We start from the raw sequence: 6,520 nt of genomic DNA on the forward strand, positions 1-6,520 counted from the left end.
GCTCGTATGCATGTTATGTATGTGATCGGAAGAAGTTGATGAGTTGAAAGCAAGATTTATAGTGTTACAAATCTGCAGAGAATTTGGAAAGAAATTGCTCGTCATGTTGGGGAAGATGTGTTTGTGTCGAATTATAATTCTGCACAAACCTAAACAAACAACAAAGCACTGCTTTTACAATTCTGAGTTCTCTTGTCCACGTTCAGACTATCAGTTCAAGTTGGAACTTCAATTTAATCAAAAATTGACAAAATTCTCCTCTTGCTGTTTTTGGATAGAAAACTACGTATGTACGACAAATGATACTCCCTCCGTTCACTTTTGTAGGGTGTTTTAGACATTTAGAACAATACCTAAAACAGTTCAATTTCAGCTGTCTAAAACGACTTATAGAAATTGTACTTAGCACAGATTGCATACAAAGCAGTAGCAACTAAAATCTTGGCTAGCGCATTCCTAGTTTAATCGGAGCGTAAAATCCGGCTTGCACCCGTCAGAAGCAATGCGCAAACTCATCGACAGCACTTTGATCGTGGGCGTGGCACCGATCAGGACATGGGTTGCCTGCGCCGAACTCCTTGTGCAGATCCTGATCTTACATCAAGAAATGGCGCGGTGTGCTCCTGTGACGACGGGCAGAGGGAGTGCTTTCAGGTTCTTCAAGCAGAGCGTGGAAGTGGAGTGGTCGCTCCTTGATGACCAGGAGCTGGATGGCCCCAGCTGGTTCCTTTGCAAGGGCCTGTCTATCCGAACTAAGGAGGAAGGCAAGATTTTTTTTTTTGCTATTATAGGTCACTGCTCAGTGCTTTAAAAGAAGTCAACGGAGTTTTTTTCTTTTTGCGGATTTTTTTCCTTACAAGTACAATAGAATGTCAACTTAATTTCAAAAATATTTTTAGAATTTTTCGACATTTTATTTAATTACTATTTTCGCATATAAGGTGTATATACAACCATAGACCAAAAGTTCCCCTCCCCTTTACTGTTAAGTCCTTGTACCGCTATCTAGAAAAAGATATTGCTGGAGCTCGCAACAAATGGATTTGGCAAGTGAAAATTCCTTTAGAGATTAAAGCATTTATCAGTGGCTCGCTTTGATTGTGTGTAGGAGAAACTGTTCCTCTCTGTTCCTTCTATATGATGTTGAAACTGTCTGCCATTTGTTCATCGGTGTTCTTGTCGTCAAGGTCGTTTGTGGCTCGTTTGGTGTTGTTCTTAACACCAACGGTTGCCCCTCTTTTATCTGGCAAGCTTTCTACGTGCGTATTCGAAAAATAAGCTTTGGAGAGGTCTCCAGATCCAGAAAGAGGAAAGGTCCACGTTCGGGCTGGAATAGCGCCTACAGTTGGAGTGGCAGATCTTCATCTGGCTCGAAGTGTACTCCGTATGTATGACTCCATGAAGGCAGATGGACACCATCCGCCTATGTACGGGGTTGAGCCGACTTATGTGATCGGGTTCCTCGTTTCCAGCGGTGCACCCTGACCTCATTTCTCTGCCTTAGGGCACGTACAATGACTGATAAAATAGTTTTATCTTTTTTTTTGCATTTAATTTAAAGATAACAAAAAAATATCTATAATGAGTCATTTCTTAGTCTTATCTTTAATAATTAGCTATTCGTAAAAACGTGGTGAGACATATTGTGTGCTAAGAGATCATCTCTTGTCTTCTTTTAAATAAAAGAAAACAAGTCTTTTCTTATGAGTTCTCTCTCCTCCACCTCATCATTTATCCTACGTGTCACTCTTAAGAGCATCTCCAACAGCCGCGCTAAACAAGCGCCGCGCCGCAAATTTTGCCATTTTAGCGCGCGCAACCTGTACACAAGCTTCAGTGGGCGCGCAATAACCGCGCGCGCGGCATATGTAGTTGGCCGCGCGGTCCGAAACGCCAACTCGCGATGTGTATTTGGGGCGCCGGCTTCTGCGCGCGGCACACACGAGCGCTCGCGCCGCACTCTCTCCTCCCCGCCACCTTCGCCCCGCGCGCGCCGGCGCCGGCGAACTTGACCCGATGGACGCACATGCCGGCACCCCGCTCACCCCATCCTACAGCCGCGACCCCTCCTCCACCGCCGCCGCCAGAAACCCTAGCGCGGGGAGCGTTGGCCTCGCCACCGTCGGAGCTCCTCCGAGCATTGGCCTCGCGCGCGGCCTCTTCATGCGCACGCGGATGACCACGGCGGCGGGTGGCGTCGCGCCGGCGCCGCCCTGTGCCCCCCCCTCGAAGCTCCCCAATGTGCCGTGGCCGAAGAAGGGCAAGACATCCACGAAGAAGAACAAGGCGACGGACGGCTCCGGCACCTCGAAGGCGAGGAGAAAGAAGCTTGCAGGGCGTGTGACGGGCGCGACGGCTACCGAAGCGCCGGCGAGCTCACTCGTTGAGCCGGCGGCCGACGCGCACAACGTGTTCGACGATATGCCCCAAAGGTATAAATTTTTTCCAACTTTTCTTTTCTTGTTATTTTTTGAATGCATCCATATAGATAGCTTATTTGCATTGTTCTATATATTTTGCAGTGTCAACGATGATGCATACATGTCAACTATGGGTGTTGGCTCCAACAATTGGCATTGGTCTCAAACCAATGACATGCATTTCGAAGAGCATGAGTTCGAGGTGGGCAAGGATGGTGAGGGCATTGTCAACGCGCCGAAAGGAAGAGCGGGCAATTACACCAACGTCGATGACATCTTACTATGCAATGCTTGGTTGCTAGTGTCGAGGGATCCATCCGTTGGAGGTGATCAAAGTAGAGATGCTTATTGGGAGCGGATGACAGAACACTTTGATGTTCGCAACATGAGTGGAATTGACCGCTCTGAGAGATCACTTCGGTCCCGGTGGTCGACAATCAACTCGAATTGTCAAAGGTGGGCGGCCGCACAAAAGGCGGTTGACAAGTTGAACCCAAGTGGCACAAATGAGGACGATAGAGTAAGTGGCATTTCATACATGTTCATCATACTTGTTGTTGGTGTTCGAAGTGCTAACTTGCTTTGTTTTCATGTAGTACAACATTGCACAAAACTTGTTCAAAGGAGAGGAGAAGAGAACCAAGAAGGGGAAGATCAAGAAAGGAAGGATATTTACCTTGCCTCATTGCTATGAAGTGTTGAAGGATGATGAGAAACGGAAGAAGCGTAATGATTTGGATGATTTGCATTTGAGAAACAAACGCAAGCGAACAATTGAGTTGAATGATGATGATGATGAGAAGGATGATGCATCAAGTGACAGCAAGAGAAGCCCCACACCCAACTCGGTTTCATACTTGAAGCCAAAATGACCGGATGGGTGCAAGAAAAAGCAAAAGAAAAGAGGAAGAGGAAAGAAGATGATGCGCTCAAAAATGATATGGAAGATATTGTGAAGGCAAGAAAAGAAGCCAACAAGGTGAGGAAAATGGCAAGGAACCAAGATGTCGCGGCCGAGGAGAGGAGGTTGGCGGCCGAGGAGAGGAGGGTGGCGGCCGAGGAGAGAAGGGTGGCTTTGGAGGAGAGGAAGGTGAGCAATGAGGAGCGAACTAGATTGTTGGAATGGGAGAAGCACTTGTTCTTCTTGAACACATCTATCCTCAATGAGGTGCAAAAGGAGTATGTCAATCTTACCCGTGAAGAAGTCTTGATCCAAAAAAGAGCCATGATTCGCGCAATGGGTGGCGGTGGCCTTGGCGCCATGGGTGGCGGTGGCTTTGGCGCCATGGGAGGCATGGGTGGCTTCATAGGTACCGTGGGTGGCTTAGGTGCCATGGGTGGCTTTGGAGCTACCATGGAGACCATGGGAGGCATGGGTGCCTTTGGAGCACCCCCAGCGCTATGGCCGCCATGGGAGGCATGAGTTTTGCTTCCCTTATGGGAGGCATGGGTGCACCTCCAGCCGCGATGGGAGGAATGTCTTCTGGTGTGCCTCCTCACACACATTCCCATGAAGATGCCGTTGAAGATCTTGCCAACACCGTCAAAGATTCACGTGATGTGGTGCGCGATGAGGAGGAGGAGGAAAATCATCTTCGGAGGAGGAAGAATCGTCTTCCGAAGATGAGGACGAAGACGAGGACGAGGCTTGATGTGTCTTTGTTTGTGTCATGAACTTGGTTTGCATTTTGAACTTGGTTGAATGAACTCGTGGGCATGATTTTGAACTTGTGGGCATGAACATTTATTCATCAACTTGTTTGTGTGAAATTTATATGTCATGTTCATTGCATTTTGAAGGTTTCAAATTCATTTTGTGTCCAAAATGCAACATATGCAATGCCCCGGCGAGTCACGCGTGCTGCATTTTAGCACGACTGCTGAAGCCAGCGCTGCCGGCCGCACAAAACCAGAGGAAAGGCGCGTGGCAAAGTAGTTTTTTACGCGCGGCGCGTAGCGCGGCTGTTGGATATGCTTACCATTGTACATGCCCTTAGAATAGAGTGCAGGCCGTTGTTGATCGAAGTACGACCGTGGAATATACTCCATGTGTGTCTAGACAACATGCATCTTCCTCGGCATCAGATAAGGCGTTCTGGTTCAGCTCTAGGCCTACCTTGGCCACCGCTAGCTCCCGCGGAAATATAGGATCCGTTGATCTTCCAGGCCTAACATGAGATTGTTCGCCAAGGGAGGGGATCAATCCGTGAGAAAAAAAGTGTCTCCAAGAAATACAACGCCCGGAAAATATCAAAGGTCTCCGAAAGCAATGCCTTCAAGAAGGAAATGGTGCACAAGCATCGTCGTTGTCCGACGCAAGATCTTAAGTTTTCACCCTGGAGAAGTCCGAACTCTCAAAACAATTCCTTTAGCAAGGCAATTGCCAGGCACGGCCAATGAAGGCCAGACCTTAGGTATTCACCCTCAAATTCTCGGCTCGGTACCCGAGGAGCACCACCAAAAATGAATTCCTCCAGTGTTGCCTCCCCCACTTGACACTACTGCTTGTGAGAGTTATCAAACACCTAGCTGACTCCATCGCCTCGAAGGCCCCGTCTGTCTAATTGATCCTCCGATCTCGGCCACCATGACCTTCTCCACAATTGTCTACACCATAGAAATCGAGAAGCCAACATGTCCCATGGTGTCAACAAACAATAGAGCTTCGCGTCACGCCCACATGAAACCTCGTAGATTGAAATGGACGTGCACGACTAAATTCTATCTGATCGAGATATCTTGGGCAAGATCTCCGATAGCAGTTCCAGAACATGACAATGACCAAATCAAGGAGGACCGGTCTGTTGGGGAACGTAGTAATTTCAAAAAAAATCCTACGCACACGCAAGATCATGGTGATGCATAGCAAAGAGATGGGAGAGTGTTGTTGTCACACCCTAGCTAGTTCAAGCATTAGAGTGTGCATCATGTTTAAATTCCTCTTAAATTTGAAATGGGGAAGTCAGAACCCCCAGCACCCCTCCGGAACAACTAGGGTTTACTAAAAACTTTTTCAATGAACCTGAAATACCCTTCTGAAAAGCCCATCCTTTTTGTTTTGGGTTAAAACCTTTGACAAAAATGGTGCACATTTTTCTAGGACATCTAAGGTCATTGGATTAATCCTTATGGTATTTGCATTTGGGCATTTAAATGCTATAAAATATTTTAAATGCTCAAATAATCATAAACTAAAATGTTTGCTGTTGGATATATTCTAAGTAGTAGCCATGATTAATTTTATGATTTATGGAAATGCCCTGGCATTTTTAATAAAGCCCTGAAGCTACAGAAATAATAGAATAAATAAGAAAAACAGAAAAAAAAGAGAGGGAGAAACTTACCTGGCGCAGGCCAGCTAACTCACCAGCCGGCCCACCTGGCGGCCCAGCACTGTGCTGGCCCGTGCCAGCCAGCTGCTTCTTCCCCGCCAGGTAGGCAGGGAGGTGACGCAGGCGTGCCCGAGCTCGCCACGGCGTCACCTGCTTGCCGCCCGCGCCCTGGACGCCTGGACGCCTCCACGTCGCACCCCGAAGCCCCTGGACACGCCATCCCCCTATCTCTCTCCCTTCGCCGTTCCCCACCATGGCCAACGCCCCTGTCGCCGCACCGTCGTCGTAGCCGTGCCCTCCGTCGTCCTCGCGCCGCGTCATCGTGTCCATGAGCTCCGCCGTCGTCGATTACATCGAGTGGGTCGAGCTCCGAGCGCTCGCTCGCCCCGGAGACGCTGCACCGAGCTCGCTCTCAACTCCGGCCACCGGAGATCCCTTTCACCGCCCCTGCCGCATCAGCTCATCCCCGACCTCTCTGACTGCCTCGACGAGACCCCCGTGAGCTCAGCCACCTCCCCACCCTCTCTGTTCTCTCTCTCGAGCCCCGTAGTGACTGCATGTAGATCACCCGCACGCACCACCGCGGAGCTCGTCGCCGACGAGGCTCCGGCCACCCAATGGCCACGCCACCCTGCCCACTAGTCCTACCGCACCTCCAGGAGCTCAACGCACCAAACCTCGTGCCTCCCTGTGCCCCCTAGCGACTAGTTCATCCTCACCCGAGCTCCGGCCGCCGCCAAACTCGTCGTCGGCGACGTTTCCGGCCCC

General features: G+C 49.4%; 1 pseudogene; it reads left to right on the forward strand.

Annotated features, from left to right (window-relative positions):
- Positions 1-3,360: 3,360 nt before the first annotated feature.
- LOC147960851 (uncharacterized) lies at positions 3,361-4,094 on the forward strand (annotated as a pseudogene).
- The last annotated feature ends 2,426 nt before the right edge of the window (positions 4,095-6,520 follow it).

This window comes from Triticum urartu, chromosome 7A (assembly GCF_056163025.1).
Source record: "Triticum urartu cultivar PI428250 chromosome 7A, HENAU_Tu73, whole genome shotgun sequence".
Lineage (NCBI taxonomy): Eukaryota > Viridiplantae > Streptophyta > Magnoliopsida > Poales > Poaceae > Triticum > Triticum urartu.